The sequence below is a fragment of the Plecotus auritus genome (genome assembly GCF_963455305.1).
Source record: "Plecotus auritus genome assembly, chromosome: 5".
In the NCBI taxonomy this organism is placed as follows: Eukaryota; Metazoa; Chordata; class Mammalia; order Chiroptera; family Vespertilionidae; genus Plecotus; species Plecotus auritus.
In genome coordinates this window covers 83,775,750-83,798,725 of record NC_137776.1, presented here as the reverse complement: position 1 = coordinate 83,798,725, position 22,976 = coordinate 83,775,750, and the positions used below count along the sequence as shown (strand labels likewise).

Below are 22,976 nucleotides of genomic sequence, written 5' to 3'. Positions count from 1 at the left end.
AAGAGTTGTGAAGAGAAATCTTAAAAGGAAATGATAGGTATACTAAATAATAAATCTAATTAGATAAATGAATACAGAATTTGTTTGATTCTTTTCCAGTCTGTTAAAAAGGAAAACGTTTTTCCTGTATTTGCCTAGGAAGCAAAGGTTTTATATATTATTGAAATAGTTATGTTATATTAGTCAGGAACTTGATTACTTAAAAGCCCATCTTCTTAATCATAAGAATTGACGTTTTACTAGCCTATGTTCTGTTTAATATCTTTGGTTGTCACTTTAAATGAATAAATTATTTAATAATGTTTAATAATAATAATAATAATAAATAATCTTTTGGTCTAATGTATTTCACTATCTTCCCAGAGTTTAAATTTTAAGAAACTTTTTCTTTTTTGTTGTTGTTGTTGACTCTTTTCTTGAGAAATAATAGTGACCAATACATTTTGATGGTCCCCAGAACAGTCTTGCATTTGCATTCTCTTCAACAAACCATTGACTCCACAATCCTACAAGAAACTTTTTCTTAACCTAGAATTGGCTTTAGGTCATTCCTATAGGCCCTGGAATGCCTCAAGAATTTGCTTCCTCTCCTTATAAAAGACAATTTTATACTTACGGTATATGGGAAGTTCTGTCAAGTAAGGAAATAAAAACTGTATTCTATTTATATATACAGATTATTAAAATGGATGCTCCAGAGATTATATTAGAAAATCTCCAAGAGTCTATACAATTCTGATATACTTTTATTTATAACTCTGATTGTTATTCTGGAATGTTGTGTTTTACAAAAAGGACAGGATTCCATGTAAATTACATTGTAATTAAATCTATAACTGTGTCATTTTAAGTTTCTTTTTTTGGTCATTTGTAAACATTGTTTTACTTTGATACATTTACAAAGTTGTTACACATCTGAAAGATCCATGGAAAGGACTCTGATTTATTTTAAATTACATATTTCTGAGAATAAAATTTCACACCATCCCCTCAACTGGGTGAAAATTATTAGACCTCTATAGAGTATCTAGATTTATATAAATACTGGCAAGAAAAATCAGGAGAAACAGAATTTGATTATAGGACTGAATGAACTAAAAATAATTATAGTTTTTGTAATTTTTTTAAAGTATTGCTGATTTTTAACCTTCTTGTTTTCCAGACTTAAGGAAACTTGTTTATTTTCTTAAAGCAATTTGGTAAATTATACTTTCATAAGCAATATTAAGGCATTTATATTTTTCTCCCTACATAATCTCTCCATAATTTGGAAACTCTTAATGAGTATTATTATTCTCATGGCAATGTGTTTATCTGCATAAATCCAATAAGAATCTGATTTATTCATAATGGGACATAAGTCAGTTTCCAATTGTGGTTTTATTAACCAAGACTTTGCTGGAATGTCATGTCTGAGAGAGACATGCCAGAACTCTGGATGTTACCAGAAAGTTCTAAGGAATGATGATTGACTTTGAAGCTGATAAATCCCTTGGATAAATGGCCTGGTACCTTGCTTGGTCATGTGGTTCATAGTGGTCTTTCCAGGTAAGGGACAAAGGCTGCTTTCCTGAAAGATAGCAAGAAGGAACCTCAAGGCTCCTCTGGGGACCCTCAAAAACTTGAGGATTTTACCCAAACTGATAGGTATTGCAGGCAAAGCCTGAGGAAAACTGTGTGGCTTGGCTTCTTTGCCCTGAGAGGAAACTTTTTTTGTGTGAGATTCAGGCAAAGTAGATTTTAAAAGCCTAAATGATCAATTGCTATTTCTGTTGTGTTTATGAAAATAATCAGGCCAAACTGGAACTCAACTTAATACAGTAAATAAATTGGCTCTTTGATGAAAATGAGGGTAATCTTAGGGAGAAAAATTGTGTTTCAATGGAAACCATAACACCCAGTTGTAGGTAATGAACTCTAATGCAGTTAATTGTCTTCAAAGTTTTGTTTTAAGGTTGTGTCTATGTATTCCATACAGACCTCAGCACCTAGTGACATCGTCAGAAATGTTCTAACTGCAATTTATCAGATTGTTACTGTGTGATTTTATTCCAGCAGAAGCCTTACATCTGGAAATATTCTCAACTGGCTTAAGATTTACTGTATACATTAACCTTTATGTTTTGCGTTCTTCTGTTTCATAAAATCCATGCCTTCATTCTTGCTTACGTAATTGCTTACTCACACAGTATGGGCCTCACGGTAAAAGCCATCTACATCACTGTGTCCTAAAAATAAGGCTCAACGATTTGTATTTATAATTGAGTCAATGAAACATGGATGGTCTATCAGCTTCACTTAAAACCTTTTCCCCCTTTTTAGCTCCCTTCTTCACTTGTCAGAAAGGGAGGACTTCAGGACTACATCCCCATCAGCAGGAAGCAGTTACAGAAGAGACCCAATGCCCCCTTTCCCTGAAAGGATTCACAGCCAAAATCCATAAGGGAAAAATATAATAGGCCAGGACTAATACAGTTCAACAACAAGACGCCTTCCAAATAAAACTGATCTCATAGATATGAGATGATAATACTAACAAAGGGGAAATGATAGTGGGGAAGGGCATGTAATAAGAATAGAACCACAGTTGTTTAATAATTATTCACCTTACTATAAAGAAGAAGTTTTCTTATAGACCTTGGGACACTGGAGGATGAAACAAGGCTGTAAAAACATAAGATGCCTCCATGGATCCATTACTCAGAAAAGAAATACATTTTGAGAACAGACCAAGGACAGGACACACTTTGATTTGATTGCTGTGCTCAGAACCTGACCCCGTCTAGGAGTTTGCTCGGGAACACTGACCATTCTTTGATCCCAGGAACAGGCTGAACTGTTTGTAACATCATAGAAGACTAGTGTCCCAGTGCACAGATTCATGCACATTGAAAGAAAATTAGAAGAAATACTTTAATATCGCTATTTGCTTTTTCTCTATAATAGAAGTGTCAACCAAATTCATGATAGACAATGACAGATTGAAACACACACTCGAACGTTTTATATGTATCACTCATGCGCCAGTCAACTTAGCCTTTTATAGATAGAGAACAAATTTGTTTAATTAGACCTGCTTTCTGATTTAGCTAAACTTTTTTCAGCCCAGTGAAGCACCCCAACTTCTCTTTCAGGTAATTGTCAGCAACACAGCAGTAAATATCAACTTGAAGCAGATTATTGTTGTAGATCACGCAGGGAGAACAAAGGGTAAAATATTTAACTGCAGCAGTGTTAGACTATATTCTGCGCAGTGAGAAAACCTGAAGTCATTTTCAAGTTCCACCATTTCTTACTTCTTTTCAATTGGGTCAAATTTCTAAACTTTCTAAATCTCCATTTTCTGGCTAATGAAAAGAAAATAAAATTCTGCCGAGTCTCCTATCTACCTACTCCAGGACTTCTGTGAGGATCAAATGAGATGAGGCACGGGAAAACATTTCACAAACATTTGATTGAACTGTAAAATGTTTGCACCTGGCTATAAAGCAAGTCAGGTTCCCGGGCTGAAGAAACTGCAAGGAGGCTAGTTGCTAAGGAGAGGAAGCCGGGCATTGCTACATGATGTCATTACCCAGCACCCACAGCGACCGTTTCCAGGTTGGGCTGGGCTGTGGGCTGCATTTTGTGCCATGGGGTCTTGGCAGTGTTGGCTGTGATTTGGTAGGGTGTTGTTCCAGGGTGGTGGCAAGGTCTGTGTCCCACTTGGGGGAAGCCGAATGTTGTTGTGTCGGTGCCAGGTTTGTGGTGCCATTCATTTTTAAATGGCCAGTGTGCATAATGGCAACTCCTGCATTGAGCATCTGCCCCCTGGTGGTCAGTGCGCATCATAGCTACCGGATGGATAGACTGACACTTAGCCTTTTATATAGATAGATTAGCCACCTTGTTATGGGACTTTGAGCTCCTGAAGGCTGTACTGCAGACTTTCCCCTCCCCTTTCCATGTTACACTTGCAGCTCCTAGCTATCTTCTCCCTCATCTATAGTATTAATAGCCTAGGGCCATCATGACCTAAATGACCAGATGAACTACCAGTCACCAGGAAGTGCATGGAGCACCTCTCGGTCCCGCCCCCGTGGCCCACAGGCTCCTATAACAGAAAGGCTGGTGGCAGGCAGGAGGGCAGGGTGGTGGGGGGTGAGCAGGGCAAGGCGGGGCGGCAGCTGAGGACCAGGCCCAGAGAAAGGCCCAGAGAGAGAGGCAAAGCCTGATCAGCAGCTGCCGCAGAGGCTGCGGATCAGGCCGGGAGATAGGCCCGGAGAGAAAGACAGCTGTCAGTGGGCCATTCTGGATTTCCCAGAAGAGCCAATGGCTGCCTAGGAGGCGGAGCTTTTGATGCTGACTGGCATAGAAAATGACCAATCAGAACCTGAACTGGGTGAATTGCGAAGGCAGAACCTAAGGTGGGAGCTGAGGAGGGGTTTTAAGGGCAACAGCTGTTTGGTGTAAGAAAGCGGTTCAATTTTTTAATGATTGGTTTGGCAGTATAGTGCATATGGCTGGCTATCAGTCCAGATATAGGGATTATGTATTTTTGTCTGCAAAGAGCATTTCCTTCTGCTGAAAAAGGCTTTCCCTCCCATTTAAGCCTATCCTATATAATCTACCTATACTAATAAAGGGGTAATATGCTAATTAGACCAGGTCAACCGGCGATCCTCTGGACATCTGACTTCCTTCTGGACAAAGCCATGGTGGTGAGGGCCAAGGCAGAGGCAGTTAGGGGCGATCAGGCCAGCAGGGGAGGGCAGTTGGGGATGATCAGGCCGGCAGGGAGGACTGTAGGGGGTGACCAGGCTGGCAGGGGAAAGCAGTTAGGGGCAACCAGGCTGGCAGGGCGGCAGTTGGGGGTGACCAGGTTGGCAGGGGGGCAGTTGGGGGTGACCAGGCCAGCGGGGGAGAGCAGTTAGGGGCAATCAGGCTGGCAGGGGAAAGCAGTTGGGGGCAATCAGGCCAGCAGGGGAGCAGGCAGGCAGAGGTGATTAGGGGCAATCAGGCAGGCAGGCAGAGGCAGTTAGAGGCGATCAGGCAGGCAGGCAGGCAGAGAGGTTAGGGGCAATAAGCAGGCAGGGACAGGGGTTAGGGGCAATCAGGCAGGCAGGCAGAGTGGTTAGGGGCGATTAGGCAGGCAGGCAGGTGAGCGGTTAGGAGCCAGCGGGCCCAGATTGTGAGAGGGATATCTGATTGGAGAGGGTGCAGGCTGGGCTGAGGGAACACCCCCTCCCCCCCCCGTGCATGAATTTCATGCACCGGGCCTCTAGTCCTATCTAATAAAAGAGTAATATGCAAATTAACCATCACTCCACTACACCCACAAGCCACGCCCATCAGCCAATCAGGAGCGAGTATGCAAATTAACCCAACCAAGATGGCTGCGGCCACGGAGAGAGCAGGAGGCTTGGGTTTCTCTGGCAATGGAGAAAGCCAAGCTTTCTGCACACCCTGGCCGGCCCAGGCCTCCACTTAAGGCTACAAAGTTTCAATTATAGAAGATAAATAAATCCCAACAAAAATGGCTGCGCCACGGAGCAAGCAGGAGGCTTGGCTCTGCTCAAGGTTACAAAGTTTCAATTATAGAAGATAAATAAATCCCAGATACCAGGGCCTCCGTTTGGGTTACCGGGGGGCGTGGCCGGCCTGCAAACCACCACAGGCCCCTCACTCAGGCTGCCCCACACCCCAAGGGAACCCCCACCCTGACCCAGGACACCCTTCAGGGCAAACCAGCTGGCCCCCACCCATGCACCAGGCCTCTATCCTATCTAATAAAAGAATAATATGCAGATTGACCATCACTCCAACACACAAGATGGCTGCCCCTATGTGGTCAAAGATGGCTGCCCCATGTGGTCAAAGATGGCTGCCCCATGTGGACAAAAGATGGCCGCCACAAGATGGCCAGCAGGGAGGGCAGCTGTGGGAGGGCTGTTGTGGGCGATCAGGCCAGCAGAGGAGGGCAGTTGGGGGTGATCAAGCCTGCAGGGGAGGGCAGTTAGGGGTGACCAGGCCAGCAGAGGAGGAAAGTTGGGGGCGACCGGGCCTGCAAGGGAGGGCAGTTAGGGGTGACCAGGCTTGCAGGGGAGGGCAGTTAGGGGCGACCAAGCCTGCAGGGGAGGGCAGTTAGGGGCAAACAGGCTGGCAGGGGAGTGGTTAGGGGGTGATCAGGCTGGCAGGCAGAAGTGGTTAAGGGCAATCAGGAAGGCAGGCAGGCGAGCAGTTGGGAGCCAGCAGTCCTGGATTGTGAGAGGGATGTCCGACTGCCTCTTTAGGCCCGATCCTACCAGGCCTCTAGTGTATATATAATCAGCCAACTGTAGAAGGGAGTCAGAGCAGAATTTCCAGGGTGACTGTCTGCTCTCCCCAAACTGCCAGCATTATTGGAATAAATTTTAATTTGGCTCAAATAGTGACAAATGGCCTTGGACCCATTGTGTCTGGTTTCAGTTCAATTCCATTTGCAGTGTGTGGGGGTGTACTACTGGCTGGGGAAATAGGAGGCCAGCTTTAGCTTCTCTCTCCACATGTGAGACTTATGGCCAAGAACTCCTGAGACCAAGTCCAACCACCTTTAAGGAATGTTAATCTTCAATATGAATGCTGCCACCTCACTACTGTGAATCGTGGACATGAAACCTCACTGTGTCTCAGTTTCCTCACCACCCAGGAGATGGCATCTAGAGGAGCTGCAGTTCTCAACGACACTGTCCTGCCTGCTCCTCTCACCTTTCTTCTGGCGCACACTAGGTGGTTTAACTGTTAAATGCATCTGGACCCAGAAAGGCCAGGCTTCTCAGGCTTCTCACTGGATAAAAAATCAGGACAAATGGGGTAAAAGGCCATATAAATGCATTTTGAAATGTTTTAAAGTTCATGATTTTATCCTGTCCAATTTCTGAAAACGATATGTCTTTCTGATTAAGTTGTATAAAAATACTTCTTTTCTGTGAAAACTCTTGCCCCTCCTGCATACAACCCTTCCAGACCAAGAATCTAGTTGAGCATTTGTGGAAGAAATAGTGTGATGTTTTGATCACGGAAAGGAGACGCTGAGTTTGTACCAATGGCGCAGAGGCATGGGAGTGAGGTGGGGAAAGTGAACCTCTGTTTTCCAGAGCTGTTCCCGGAAGGCACCTTTCCTGAAGGAACGCTCCCCTTGCTATCTGTCCAAGCTGCTGGGAGGGCCTGGATCCAAGCCAACTGCTGAGCCTCTGGTCATGCCTGTAGCACCGACCAGGAGACAGTGAAGGTGGCCCAGCTCCTGCACGTCCCACACAGAGCACTGACAGATGTCACCCTCCCTCATGACACTGACGACCGGGTGCCACGGACAAGCAGAGCTGCTTGGGCTGACTGCAGTGCCTCTGAAACCAGGGTGGAACTGAATCCCTTCAGGCGAGACTGGGACACGAGGCTGGAAGCGCCCTGGTGGGAAGCCAGGTTGGGGGCTCGTTAACCTGTTCTGTCTCACTAATCATAGTAAACTCTGTTTCCAGAAATACCATGGGCTGCCCATGGAGTGTCCTCCTGTGTGTGCTCCATTAGCGACTGTCATGACCCTGCCTCCGCCTCGTGGAACCTCAGGTCCCTCAGCTTAGTTGAAACCCCTGAAGACAACACCTGAGGTTAGCATGGTGGTTTGGTTTTACCCGGCTGTGTGAGGTCCTATGGTTAACTTCACTGTGAAGATGCTGTGGACAGGGCCATGGTGATGGGCCGTGCTGGAAAGTGCTATCATAGCAGCCTGAGAATGTTACCCCTACATGGTCCTGCATGCAAGACTGGCCCTTCCCTAGCACCTACGAACATACACTGAGTGGCTAGATTATTATGATCTCTGAATGCATAATAATCTGGCCACTTAGTGTACGTGTGTGTGTGTGTATGTATATATATATTAGAGGCCTGGTGCATGAATTCGTGCATGGTTCGGCCAGCCTGGCCAGGGGGAGGGGACATGGGTGGTTGGCTGGCCTGCCTGCTGGTCGAACTCCTGGTCGAGGGGAGAAATGGCATATTAACCCTTTATTATATAGGATATACACTGAGTGGCCAGATTATTATGCGTTCAGAGATCATAATAATCTGGCCACTCAGTGTAGATTTCAGAGGGTTCCTACCACCCTCACTGGTAAGAGGGGATCACTGTGCCTAAATCGTGCAAACAATATGGTTTATGCCAAACGTCGGCTTTGCTTCTGGGAACGGATTTTCATATGGGCTAGGCCAATGGTCGGCAAACCGCGGCTCAGGAGCCACATGTGGCTCGCGAGCTGCGGTTTGCCACTCTGTTGACTAATGAGTTTGCCAACCACTGGACTAGACTAAATGTTACCGTGTAGTTGGAAGCTGTGAGGATTAGGCAATTGTGGCATATTGTGTGCAAAGAGGTAAAGGGTAGTATATGACAGTGGTTTGCCGACCACTGGGCTAGGCAGACAGTGACTGTGTGACCAGCTCCCAATAAAAACCCTGGCCTCTGGGCCTCTGATGAGCTCAGGTAGTTAAACTTCACAGGTCTTTCTGGGGTATTGAGTGCCTCCTGGGTGACTCCACTGAGGAAGGACCATTGGAAGCCTGGGCCTGGTTACCACCTGATGTTGCCCCTCATGCCATTTCTCTTTGCTGGTTTTGCTTTGTACTCTTTCATTGTAATAACTCAGAGCTGTGAGAACAACTTAAAAAGAGAAAGAAAGATGAGCCTAGCTGGTGTGGCTCAGTGGTTGAGCAGGTCACTCAGGAGGTCACAGTTGGATTCTTGATCAGGGCACATGCCCCAGTTTTGGGCTCGATCCCCAGTAGGGGGTGTGCAGGAGACAGCCGATCGATGATTCTCTCTCATCATTGATGTTTCTCTCTCTCTCTCCCTTCCCCTCTGAAATAAATATACATTTAAAAAAAGAAAGATGGTATCTATAGCTACCTATACATTATCCGTACCGTTCTTAATAATAGTAACTACAATAAGAATGAAGACCAACAACTGAGTTTTTGCTAGCACCAGGCACAGTGTCAAGCACTCATATGCAAAAAACTCAATGAGCCCAACAAGATTTCAAAGCAGGTATTGCTATGATCTCCACTTGTCAGGTGAGGGAATGGAGGCTTGATGAAGTTCAAGAAATCCCTCAAGCCTGCAGCCTCGGTTAGGTGGCTGAGGGGGAGCTGGAGTGTAGACCTGTATGACTGCAGCCTGGGCTGTGAGGCTCTGTGGTGGGACTGACGGAAGCAAAACTCCAGGCAAGCACTACTGTTACCAATGAGGTCTAAGTCCTGCCCAGAAATCGTTGCATAAGCTTTGCAACTTTCCTAGTTTACTCAGACCCTGTGATTGAAACCCCTGTTTCCCTTCAGATTCATGGGGAGTGGGAACTTGACATAGACAGGTATTTTGAATCTCAGGTATACCTCCCACCCTCAAAGAGTATTAGAAGTTTGGGCCGGAAAATATATCAGAGAGTATTTAGACTAAGTCCTTCAACTGGTGATGGAGGACACAGGCATGAAGCATTCTGCACTAAGCCGAAATCCAGACCGGACTTGGGCCCTCCCCAATCCGTTTCCTCAGTACTCTGCCTCCTCCTCACCACTTTTCTCTTACGATTGGATTTAGTTGTAACCCAGCATCTAAGAAGCACATTTATTTTTTAACTTATGAGTCACATAGCAAAGAGACCTGTATTAAAGCAGAATTACACACAGATACTCTCAGATATCAGGGAAACATTTTGACGACTGTGTCAGTGTCCTGGGAACTAACATCTCTGGCAATGCAATCCTCTCGCTCCGAAGCGGGGCGGCGGTGCCCACTCCAAGTGCCTTCTAACACACAGGATTCCTTCCAAATGGGCTCTGAAGGCAGAACATATGGCTGAGTCCCAAATGGGCAGAAAGTCACCTTTTAGCTTATTTCCTCTCAATTTGGGAGTTGCCACAATCGAATTACAGGCTGAGAGTGTTTATCACGGTGGCATGAAAGTCTCTCTTCAAATTCCTCCTGCTTTTACAATCAAACAGGAACATTTCCAGAGAGCAGGTTTTAGCTACATAAGAAACATATTGGATATTGATTCAATGCTCTTGGCTTGGCGGTGACAATGTTTCAGAACCAGGTAACCTCTCAGCTGGTTCCTTTGCTTCCTGAAAAGCTTTTAGCTGCACCAGGGTGGCAAAGCAAAGATAGCGAGAACATCAGCCTGTTATCTGATCATGGGCAAAATGAGGGAGCAGGCATTGTACCACTGATAAGAAGATTGATAAATGTCTCTTCTCAGATTCCATCAATGGGCTGATGAAAGAAATTAAGACTGACATTGTAAGTTATTTTCTCTGGCACTTCCAGCTCCAACGACGAGGGTGTCTCTTTAGAAGCAGTGTAGCCCTGGCTGCATGTCTGTGACTCATTACAAAGTGCCCAGATCACTGTTTTTAAGCCACTCTTGCACCCTCTCTGGTCACACCCTTCATTGTTGAATTTCATGTTACTCATTAACTTGCTGTGTTTGTTTAGTCCTAGCACACTGTTGTTTAGTTTTGCTCATTATACAAATAGAATTATACTATAAGTATTCTATTGTAGTTGCCTCTTTTCAATCAAGATTGTTTTGGTGATGAATCTATGATGGTACATGCACCTGAAGTTCATTGCTGTATAATATTCCATAGTATGTTTCAAAATTTTTATATTTTTTACTGGTGACAAACATTTGAGTGCTTTTCCATTTTTTTGCTATATGAAAATGTAACTATGATTACTGTGGTATACATACCCCGATATACTTGCCATGGGTTTTTCTAGCATCATATCTTTCAAACTTTTTGTCTACTAAACAATACAAAGTACTTTATTTCTACACCATGAACCAGTATACCTTTTATATATAACTATATCTAAATGTAATCTAAATGTCACATGTTTTACTACTTATTTTTACTAGTTTTGTTCTTAAGACCTGTATGTACTCCAAAACGTATCTATAATGATAAAAGTATAATATGCAAATCTGAATGAATGGCTGAACAGCGGAACGACTGTCCCGGTGTCCTTCCGGACCACCTTCTGGACAAAGCCGGGGCTGCGCAGCTGTGAAGGCCTACTCTTGCACGAATTTTGTGCATAGGGCCTCTAATTTAAGATAAAGAAATAAAAACAAAACAAACAAATGCTACCCTTAACTCACCATATTGATTTCATGACTCTTTAATTAGCACAACTTAAAAAAAACCTCATTTAGAATATGTCTACTCTGTTATTAATACAGCTATGCCAAGTTCCTTTAACATTTCTGTGTTATTTTTCTGTCCCTTTGCCTTCAAATTCCCTGTGTACTTAGGTTTAGGTTTGTAAAATCTAAACAGCAATAGCTTCTTGATAATCTTGTCCTTTTAACTAGAGATTTTAAACTATTTACATTGGTTGTAAATTCTCATTTATTCAATTTATTTCTACCATTTCATTTTATGCTTTCTACTTATCCTTTTTTTAGGTATTTCTCATGTTTTCTTTTGGACTAAGTGTCCTTATTATTTGCTTTTCCACCTAGTTTTTCTACTAGTTTGGAAATATTATATTAAATTTCTACCAACTTTTAGTGGTTACCCTAGGAATTTTAACATGCATATATAACTTACCAAACTAATATATTCTCAACAATATAAGGGCATTAAAATGCTATAATTCTTACCACCACTTCCAACTCATTTTTAGTTCTATTAATATCTAGGATTTATTTCTATTTTGATGTATTTTTATAATCCTATATAACAAAAGCCTAACATGCAAATCGACCAAACAATGGAATGACTGGAGGAATGACTGGTTGCTATGACACGCACTGACCACTAGGGGGCAGACGCTCAACACAGGAGCTGCCCCCAGCCTGCAGGCCCCAGGCCAGCCAAGGCGGGTGCCAGTGTCCCCCACCCCCCCACCCGCCTCCTCCCCACCCTATCGTCCCACTGGTCGCCCTGCAAAGGGAGGCGACCAGCAGTGGTAGGGGTGGGGGGGAGGATGGGGGGGCCGCTGACAAGCGGGCAGTGCCAGGTCGGCCAAGGCGGTGCCAGTAGGGGCCCCCCAATCACCCCGCCGGTTGCCCCACAGATGGGCCCTGATCGCCAGCCAGGCCTAGGGATCCTACCCGAATTTTGTGTACCAGGTACATTTATACATTATAAAGCACATTTATTTTATCTGGAGAATATTTACCACTTGTATTTCTGACCTTCCAGAGACATTTTTTTTTTTTTTTCTGTTTGATGTAGAGAAAAAAAAAGTGCAACTTAACAATTGGGGATATGTTCTGAGAAGTGCATTGTTAGGTGGTTCCATCTTTATAATCTGTATTTTATCTTTGATTTATTTTAGTAACTTTCTTTTATTATTTACTTATTTTTTTATCATTAGCAGGAATATGCATTTTATTCAATACCAGAGGCTGTTTGCAGACCCACTCTTCATTATGCAAAAACCCTTGTCACACAGGTATGTGTATATAAATGTATATATCATACACAGTACATAATAGTATATAAAAATACTATTTAGATTAAGCCTATAATTTAGACAATGCTGGTTTTTAAAAGCTTGTAATTTAGATATCTTAATATTTTTGCAATTGTCTTGATATTAGCAACCATAGCAGTCTTGCAAGTAGTACTTGGAGCACGATGAGGTATGTGAATATTTTGATAGTAGTAGAAAATATAGATTTCATAATATTACTGGTAGAGATTTACTCTTTTTTATTATTATTTACTTATTTAAATTTATTGAGGTGATATTGGTTATTTTTCTTTATTTTTGATGTGCTACATTTTCACCAAGATGTGCTTGAGTATAATTTCTCCCCTACCCCATCTTTATTGAGGTATGATTAACAAATAAAAATGGTAGATATTCAAGGCACACAATGTGATGTTTTGATAGATGTATACCATACATTTTGAAATGATTACCACAATCAAGCTAATTCATACATCTATTACCTCACAGTTACTTTTTGTGTGTGTGATGAGAACACTAATATCTACTCTCTTAGCAACTTTTAATTTTTTATCTATACATTTCAAATATAGATACATTATCATTAACTACCGCCACCATGACGCATGTATGTAAGGTCTCCAGAGCTTACTCATCTTCTAACTGAAAGCTTGTGTTCTCTGACCCTCTCCCCTTTACCCCTAAGTCTCAGCACCTAGGATCATTCTTCTACTCTGTTTCTAAAAGTTTGACATTTTTAGATTCCACATGAAAGATCATGATTTTTCTCTCTCTGTGTCTGGATTATTTCACTTGCCATAATGTACTCTAGGTTAATTCTTGGCTATCATGAATAATGCTGCAATGAACATGGGGGGAGGGGCAGATCTCTCTTCAATATGGTGATTTTATTTCAAAACAGAGGCCCAGTGCATGAATTTGTGCACAGGTAGGGTCCGGCCAACCGGGCCCCAATCGGGATGGATAGGGGCTGGGCCTGTTGGGAGGAGGAGATGGTGGGAGGTTGGCCTGCTGGCCCGCCCCAATCAGGGCCAGGCCAACTGGGGGAAGGTGCTGTGGGTGACTGGCTGGTGGGCCCTGCCCCCGATTGGGGTTGGGGGGCCGATTGGGGGTGAGACTGGCCATGGGGAGGGGCTGTGGGCAGTGGGATGGCCAGCCTTGCCCCCAAATGGGGTGGGGGTGCTGATCGAAGGCCAGTGGCCTAGGGGAAGGGCCATGGGTAGTTGGCTAGCCGGCCCTGCCCCTGATTGGGGTGGGGGGCTGATCTGGGGTAGGGCTGGGTGCTGGGAGGGGCTGCAGGAGATTGGCCGGCCCTGCCCCCTACTGGGGTGTTGGGGGCGATCAGGAATGGGGTGGCCAGGGGGAGGGGCTGCAGGAAGTTGGCTGCCCAGCCCCGCCCCCTATTAGGGTTGGAGGTGTGATCAGGAATGGGCTGGCCGGGGGGAGGGGCTTCAGGCCTATCATGGTGGGCAGGCTGATGGGGGTCGGGGCTGGCAGGGGGAAGGAAAGGGGTGTTTGGCCTGCTGCCTTGCTCTTGATTGGGTATTGGGGTGGGAGAGTCCAGTCAGGGGCAGGCCAGCAGGGGAGAGGGGCCGTGAGGTTGGCTGGCCGGCCCCATCCCCTGATCAGACTGGTTTGCTGGCCACAGTGGGCATCATAGCGACCGGTCATTAAGGTCATTATGGCCCTTATGGTCGCTGGCTTTTTATACATACAGATAGAATTATGATATGATCTAGCAATCCCACTTCTGGGTATAATAAAATCACTACCCTGAAGTGTAGATTGATTTTATTTATCTTGCTTAGAACTAAATTGGCTGTCTGAATCTGAGGATTGTTACTTTCTTCAATTCTTGAAAATTTTCAGTCATTAACTTTTTTAAAAATGCATTTTTATTGATTTCAGAGAGTCAGGGAGAGGGAGAGAGAGAGAGGAAAACATTAATGATGAGAGAGAATCATTGATCAGCTGCCGCCTGCACGCCCCACACTGGGGATCGAGTCTGCAACCCAGGCATGTGCCCTGACCAGGAATCAAACAGTGGCCTCCTGGTTCATAGGTCAACGCTCAATCACTGAGCCACATTGGCCTGGCAGTCATTCACTTTTTTAATATTATGTTTACTCCATTCATTCTATTTTCTCTTTGGGGAGCTACACTTAAATGCATGTGGGTTTTATTACCCTTCACCTGAAGTATCTTAAACTTTCTTTCCTATTACCCACACCTTGGTTCTCTGTGACACATTTTATGCAATGTTTCAATTCTATCTCTAATTCACTAATTCTCTCTTCAGTGGTGATAAGTACTATCTTTGGAGGACTCATTCTATAGCTTGTTGTTTTTTTCTGACTCTCATATGAAGTCATTTTCCCCTTTGTGTTTTAGTGATTTTCTGTTGTAAGTTAACTTTTCTTGGAAATTTATCTGTATGTAACTTTAGAGTGGGTATCTCAAGAGAGGATTTGAGTTGAGTTTTGCCAGATTCCTGGGAGTACTATCAATCTGAGTCTGCATTTAAAAAAACTTTTCATTATTATAAATTCAAATATTCTCAAGCAGTGTAATGTGTCCTCATATACCAATTGCCCAGCTTTAAAAATACTAATATTCTGCCACTCATGTTTTATATATTCCTCCCCCCTAGTTTCTTCCCTGAAGCATTTAAAAGCATAACTCAGACCATTTAAAAATTTCACGCTGTGGGATTTAGGGGACACACAGAGAGATCTGCATGAGTGTGAGCTTCAGAGAAGACATTTTTTTTTTTCTTCTTTTCCCCGCTAGAGTCAAGGCTGCACTGAGGCCGAATCAGAGCTTACCCCCAGGGCCTCTCTCTGCAGGGCAGGTCTGCTGCCACTGCTCTCGGGAGTCAGCTTTAGGCTGAGGAAGGAAGCATGCTTTGATCTAGCATCCCACCTGCTCAGGCCCTAGGCTTTCATCTTGTCAACAGTTCAGTTTCTTAAGACTAGGATTCAGGTGAGGTGACCAACTGTCATTCATTCAAGCTTGAGGCGTATCATAGGATCTGGGACTTTTAGTGCTAAAACTGAGGAAGTCTCAGGCAACTGGGGCAGCTGGTGACCTGGCTCCAGATCACCAGAGACTACCACACATCTCTTGGGCTAATGCTGAATATAGCACTCCCTCCACACCCTCGGATTCAAGCTTTTATGCTAGCCCTAGCCTCTGAGGAATTGTAATTCAACCTGCATTTAAGAAAAAAAAAAAAAATATATATATATATATATACACATATATATACATACACATATAGACTTCAGAGAGGCAGGGAGAGGGAGAGACAGAAACATCAATGATGAGAGAAAATCATTGATCAGCTGCTTCCTGAATACCCTTAACTGGGGATTGAGCCCACAACCCGGGCATGTGCCCTGATTGGGAATTGAACTGTGACCACCTGGTTCATGGGTCAACGCTTATCCACTGAGCCACACAGGCTGGTCGAAATATGTATATTTTTATATTATACTAGAGGCCAGTGCATGAAATTTGTGCATAGGTAGGGTCTCTAGGCCTGGCCAGCGATCAGGGTTGATCAGGTTCCCCGCCTCCCCGCCTCCCTGCCTCCTCCTTCTCTCACTCCCTCAGTGCCCTGCAGTTGCTGCTGGGCACCCGCCATATTCCGTGCTGCCCCCTGGTGGTCAGCTCATGTCATAGCAAGTGATCAAACTTCCAGTCTCCTGGTTGAACTCCCGATGGGACACTTTGCATATTAGCCTTTTACATATAGAGATTCTATACTTTCAGAGGTGGTCTGTGAAAGGATTCTGAAATTCTAATTTGAAATATTGCCAGATAAAAGAAAATCTCTGAAGATTTACTTTTAAAAATTGAGCTCACCTTTAAAATGTATCCTCTGTCACACAAATGGATTTTTGGACTCTGGTGAAAAATAAGAAGACTTGGCTATACAAGGCTAGCCTTCTATGGTGGTATCTGGAATTGATAAGTAATTGTTCCCCTGGGATGGGTTGTGTTCTATCCACTCCTCAAAACTCCCATCACTATTACAATGTGCACATGTGCACGTCAAGGCCAGCACCCTCCTTTGACTCAGGGCTCATTTGAGTTTGCAGCCCCTGGTCAAGCAATCTACTCACGGGATCCTTGGTGACCAAAACAGTGACCGAACAAGGACCTAGTCATCATTCAGCACCCGTGGGTGTTTGTTACACTTTACTTCACAGCTGTGGACAGAGCTGGTTTTGAATGCTGGCTCCATTCCACACTCGCCCCTTTTCAGGGCACCCACTTCCTTGTGGTGAAGGGCGACCACAGTTCCCAAGTTGTAGGGTTGATGTGAGGATAAAACAAGGCAGCACACATGAAAGACTCTGGCCAGTGCCCAGCATAGTTCTGCTCTTAATGAAGAGGAGATGTTAGTATAACATGCATCACTGTCTTACTGCTTTTGAATTTTTCTGTCACACGGGGTAACTTTCTGTTTCCGGGGCTGAGGCACTCTGCTGTTCAACTTTGTTTTGACCCACCTATTCTTGACTATGCCATGGTCACACATACACTCTACACTTCAAGTGAATTGACTGCCTTTTGCAAAATTGAGGGAATGATACAAAAAGAGGTCTCCCCAAGCTTGCATTTTGAGCAATAGGTCTCAAGGAAGAACAGGAAAAACTTACATGTCTAATAAGCCCACCTATTACCTGTTCCAGGGGCTGTTCTCCCTCCAGCACCTATAGTTTCACTCCATCCCAGGGTCCCAGGTTTGTCTCTGCTCCTGGCAGCGGAGCGCCACCTGCAGGATGCCGCCCTCACTTCTCTAAACACCCAATCGCTCCTGTGCCTCTCAGTGCCCTGGCGGAGAACCATCTGGCTCCTGGCCATCCCTTTGGGCCTTGCTGGCTGGCACTAACCTGTGATGCACGGAGGCCATCCGTCAGTGACATTCACGTGTGCTCTCCCCAGAGGCCATCTGTCTGTAATAGGGAACTGAGGAGCCTCCCCCAAGGCGTTACCGGTGGGTAGGGCATTCAGACACATCCTTGCAGGTTGCCAGCAGGGATCTTTTGGGGGAGACAGCCCTTTGGGGGCCTCACAGAACCTGGCTGACCATCCTTTTACATAATTACATGACTTTACCACAGCACACCATGGCTGTAGACACATGGGGACCAGGGTATCTGTTTGGTCCAAGGCTAAAAAAGAAAATGAAAGTGAGTTTTTATTTTACAACTTGAGATGTGATCAACAGAGTGATTGGATGGTCACTTCTTATCATGTTGGTTTCCTTTTAAAAATCTCCACAGTCTATTTATTCTCAGTGGAAACAAGTTCAAACATCTAAGCTTGGATTTCAAGGTTTCCATTGCCCAGTTCATCCTACAAAACCTGCACTGTCTGTCCCTCATCCTCAGGCCCCCCTCTGTGCCAGCTGAGCCCATCTCTCCCCACTCGCCTCCTCTGCAGATGCATGCTCTTCCCTCCAGGCATCTGCTCATGCTTTTCCCTGGAGTTGAAAGACCTTTGACAGTCTGATCAGAGGGAAGGTAGGGGAGGGTGGGGGTAAGGGGAAGAGATCAATCAAAGGACTTGTATGCATGCATATAAGACTAACCAATGGACACAGACACCAGGGGGGTGAGGGCATGAGTGGAGGGGGAGAGGGTGGGGGATAGGATAAGGACACATATGTAATACCTTAATCAATAAAGAAATTAAAAAAAAAGAAATAGATCACTTTCCCCTTTGCTGGTGAACCCTACCCCTTAGGACAGCAGTTCCCAAACTTTGACCAGATTGGAATCACCTGGGGATCTTTAGGAAAACATGAATGCTGGCTCTCATTCCTAGACCTAGTGATTTGTTATGGGTGTGATCTGGGCATCAGCATTTTTAGAGGATTTCCAGGTGACTCTGATGTGCAGCAAAGTCAGAGAGCCATTGTTATAAATAATAAATGCTCTTAAACTTCAATATCTGACCCTCTCACTCTTGTCTTTTCCTTACAGATAAAAACCAACGTTTCCAGCTTCACTAAAGCTGGCCTCCACCGGCTGCTCGGTGCACTCATATGCATGCAGATCGCACCTCGTTCTTATCTGTGATCATATTGATCAGAACCATCCGTTTGCTTCTCTGTCTCCCTACTGGATGCAGTTCATAGAGTGCAGGCACTGTCCCTTGGCATCTAACACAGGGAGTGGCTCTAGAAGATGCACAATTTAGTTTTGCTTTTTTTTAAAAAAAAATGAAAGCTTTTTACCGATTTCTTTTTAGAGAAAAAAGAAGGGAGAGGGAGAGAAACATTGATGTGATAAGGAAACATTGATAGGCCATCTCCTACATGCCCCCTAAAGGGGATCAAGCCTGCAACCCCGAATGTGCCCTGACCTGTAATTGAACTGGTGACCTTTCAGTGCATGGGACAATGCTCAACAAACTGAGCCACACCAGCCAGGGATGCAATATAGTTTTGTGGAACTGACTAGAACTCAGATCCCTGGTGCAATCTGTAAGAACACACATTTTAACTTTGTAGGTCTACAATTTTCTCTCCCTTGTGAAAACTTAGAAGAAGGAAGTCATAGACTAGAACTCAGCATGCTCAAAAAACACAGAAACTGCACCGAAGCCTGATCTCAGGACAGTCTCTGGCCATTTGAGGAAAGCCATCCTGGAGCAAGTTGACAGATGGCAGAGCATCAGCCACAAAGGAGAAGCAAGGAGGGTGACATGTGACCCTCCAAGCACAGGGCTTCGTACACAGTAGATACTCAGTGGATATGCATCAAGTAGATACATAACTATTTCCAGTTCTTGGTCAGAGGCACCACATGATCCTGTTTCCTTGGGTCTGTCTTCCTAACAGGCAGAGTTCCTAGTTCAGGCTGCCTAGATATAAAACTCCCCTTTGGAGTCTGTCACTTGCAATTTTAAACAGGTGAACCCAGTGCAGCTGTGGTGGAATTTCCTTGCCCAAGAGTACTTTATCATACCCCTCAGATGTCACCTGGTAGTGGAGAAATGCAGAAATCATCATCCTGGGAACTATGAATATGAGATTGCAATGATGTAAAACCAGTCTATCCTATTCCTCACCCACAGCCATTATTACCTAAGTAGTTTTCGGTTTGGTACCCATGTCAGTATTCAACAGAACATTATCTGCCCAAGTTGTTACTGAGAACATTTGTACTTTCCACTCACATTGTGTTTTGATCATTAATGGCTCACCCTTCCTACAATTAAGCCTAAATATGTCAAAAAGTTTGAATTTCTAAACATTCCCCCCTCCCCCCCCGCATTTTCACAGTAAGGAAAATTAGTAATACTCCTGAAATAAGACAGCTAATTATCAAGGACTAACTGATTGGCAGCTTTGGTACTGAGGGCCCTGCTGTCCTATTTGTTTTAATTTTGGAGAAATACAAATTCTAGATGCTTTGTATTCGTAGATTTATTTGAACCCCAAGAACTTGGTGGGTGATCAATTATATATTTATTCATAAGCATTCTGGTGGCAAACTAATCCGAGTTTAATACATTTTCTCAAAAAAGTTACTCAAGATTAACTACAATTAGAGAGCAGTGAGTGGTGGTTCAGATTGTGCAAAACAGAAACTAAGCATAAATCACTGAAATTAATTATATCTTTTCCAACAACTCTCCAAATTTATTTGCCTTGGGCTTTCTTAAATGACAGTAAACATTTGTTTGTGTTCCTACAGGGAGACAGTGTTGGGGGGCGGCAGCAGGCTGAGATTGCTGCATGTCTGCTGGCATCCACCCTCCCTTCCCCCAGAGTTAAGAAGACTTCTCTTCCACTTTATTTTACTGGCTGTGTGGCCTCCCGCCTGGAGTAAGGTTTCCATCCTATGTGACTAAGCACTGGCTAAAGATTTGTTAGCAGAAGGGATGGCTCAATTGCTGGGAAGTGTTCTTAAAGACATGAACATATCCTTCCTCCTCCCTTCTTCTTTCCTGCTGGTTGGAAAGTGAACATAAGGAATGGTTTTTCAACAGCCATCTTGGACCATGAAGTGACTTTGGGATTGAAAAGCATGGGAGGCAGAGGGACAAGATATGAGAAGCCTGGCATTGTCCTATCAGCCTGGACCACATGCCTCTGGACTGTCATGTGTGACAGCAAGAATTTCTGTTCTTACTTAAACCACTGTACTTGGGGGTTTCTTTCACTCCCATCTGGTGTACCCAATGCCACTGGTATGAACAGGCAGGGAAATACAGTCTTGAATTTAAAAACAACTGTGGGCTGGATAATTCAAACTGTGTAATCCATATATGGATAACAACTGCTGGCCATATTGTATTAGGGCTTTAATATAATAGTTGCAGATTCCTCCTGTTTAGATGAGATAAGCACACAAGTCCTGCTTCTTGTCTTCCATGTAACTGAGGTACATGATTCAAGAGTCCGTGAGACCTATTTTCCCCTAAAGAAACACAGCCACTGACATGTGACCGGTCCAGGCCTTCCTCCTCCTGTGGGTACAGAGGCTGTTGCACTTGCAGGCCATCACTGGAATCAGTGTACAGACTCCTTGACAACTATAGCTGTGAGTCTGTCACATGGCTCTCTCCTCCCTCTGTCTCCACCAAACTCCAGACTGGGCGCATTGCTACCATGGATGAGATGCTTTATGGTTGGACTAGGCCCGATGCATGAAATTCGTGCAAGAATAGGCCTTTCTTCCCCCAGCTACTGGCACCAGCTTCCCTCCAGCCACTGGCAGGCACCCGGGGCCCGGGCTTTCCTCGCAGCCCCGGCTTCCTCTGGAAGGTCGTCTGGTCTAATTAGCATATTATGCTTTTATTATTATAGATGATAAAAGGTTACAAGAATACGTTCTGTGTATTAGAGGCAAAATGGACATTGTACCTTATGATCCAAGTCTCCTCTGTTTGGCTCAACATAGCTCCACCTCACTTCTTAGCCCTCAGGCAGGCCATTTCTCAAAAGTAGGCTTAAATGACAAACAACGTTTCCTCCTGACACTGCTTATCTGCTTTTCATTGTCTTTCTTCTTCACTCAAGACAGTGATCTGAATGCCTGAAACTTTAGTTCCCAAGAGTTCCACTTAGCTAGAGGTAAAACTTTCCTTGAGTCCTTGTTATAATGCAAATATGTGACATGAAAGCGTACCTGTTTAATCCATTGCTCCACTGACAGGAGCTAGTTTACCATATTAGCTAAATTAAAACAACCTGGGGAAATTAAATAATGTATGGTCTGTTTAATAAGTGAAAGGGGGGTACTTACTGATCCCCTATTTGCCCCCTGCATTACACATTAGCACTGGCTAAGGCCACCTGGGGAGGGAAGGAGGGTGCCACAAAGATCCCTTGGAAACAATTCTGGGGTACGGAGGGGAGCACCAAGACAACTCCACACAGCCAGCCAAAGAAGGCGGGAACCTCAGGGCTTGACCTGTGTGTTGTCATGCTCTCCTCTGGTGCTGGGAACCACGTGAGTTCTGTCAGAAGAAAGTAGACGTGCACTTTCCACCAATGGGGGAGAGTAAACAGGTTTCATTCAGCCATGGGACACTGGGACATTTGCCAACTGGGCCATTGGACAGATTGCTTTTCGTAACTCTTTTATGTTTAGGAAAAATAACATGTATCCTTCACTTCACGAGTCTGCCATGCATCTCTGTTTTCTTGGACATCCCTTGATTCAACTTGGCTTCTTCCTCAAACTCCTCCAAAGACATTTTCTCCTCATTATAGGAATTTCCAAATCCTCTGTCTTCATTAGGGGATTATTTTTGATGCTATCACTGGCTGATGTTTTTAATATGAGAACGTTATTTGAAGTCCTACTTATCATTTAGTCCTAGTTATAATTAGTACTAGGGGACCGATGCATGAAATTCATGCACTGAGGTGTGTGTGTGTGTCTCAGCCCAGCCTGCACCCTCTCCAATCTGGGACATCCCTCTCACAATCCACAACTGCTGGCTCCCAACTGCTTGCCTGCCTGCCTGCCTGATTGCCCTTAACCGCTTCTGCCTGCCATCCTGATCATCCCCTAACCACTCCCCTGCCAGCTTGATCGACATCTAACTGCTCCTCTGCCAGCCCAATTGCCCCTAACTGCCCTCCCCTGCAGGCCTGGTCACACCCAACTGCCCTCCCCTGCCAGGCCCAATTGCCCCTAACTGCCCTCCCCTGCAGGCCTGGTCCCTCCCCCCCACAACTGCCCTCCCCTGTAGGCCTGATCGCCCCCAACTACCCCCCCTTTCAGGCCTGGTCCCTCCCAACTGCCCTCCCTGCTGGCTTGATTGCCCACAACTGCCCTCCCCTGCCGGCCATCTTGTGGTGGCCATCTTGTGTGTTGGAGTGATGGTCAATTTGCATATTATCTCTTTATTATATAGGATAACATGTGGTGTGATCTGTTATAATAGTTAACTACCCAGAAAGCCATTAGAAATATGTTGGTTGTGACCATTTGTGTTAATG

The 22,976-nt window shown here is 44.7% G+C and overlaps 1 protein-coding gene across 2 annotated transcripts in view; it reads right to left on the bottom strand.

The window, feature by feature from the left end:
- The window catches only part of NCKAP5 (NCK associated protein 5), a gene marked incomplete at its 3' end in the record, with an annotated part of 888,017 nt that overhangs the window by 83,614 nt on the left and 781,427 nt on the right, over positions 1–22,976 (bottom strand). The window lies entirely within an intron of this gene.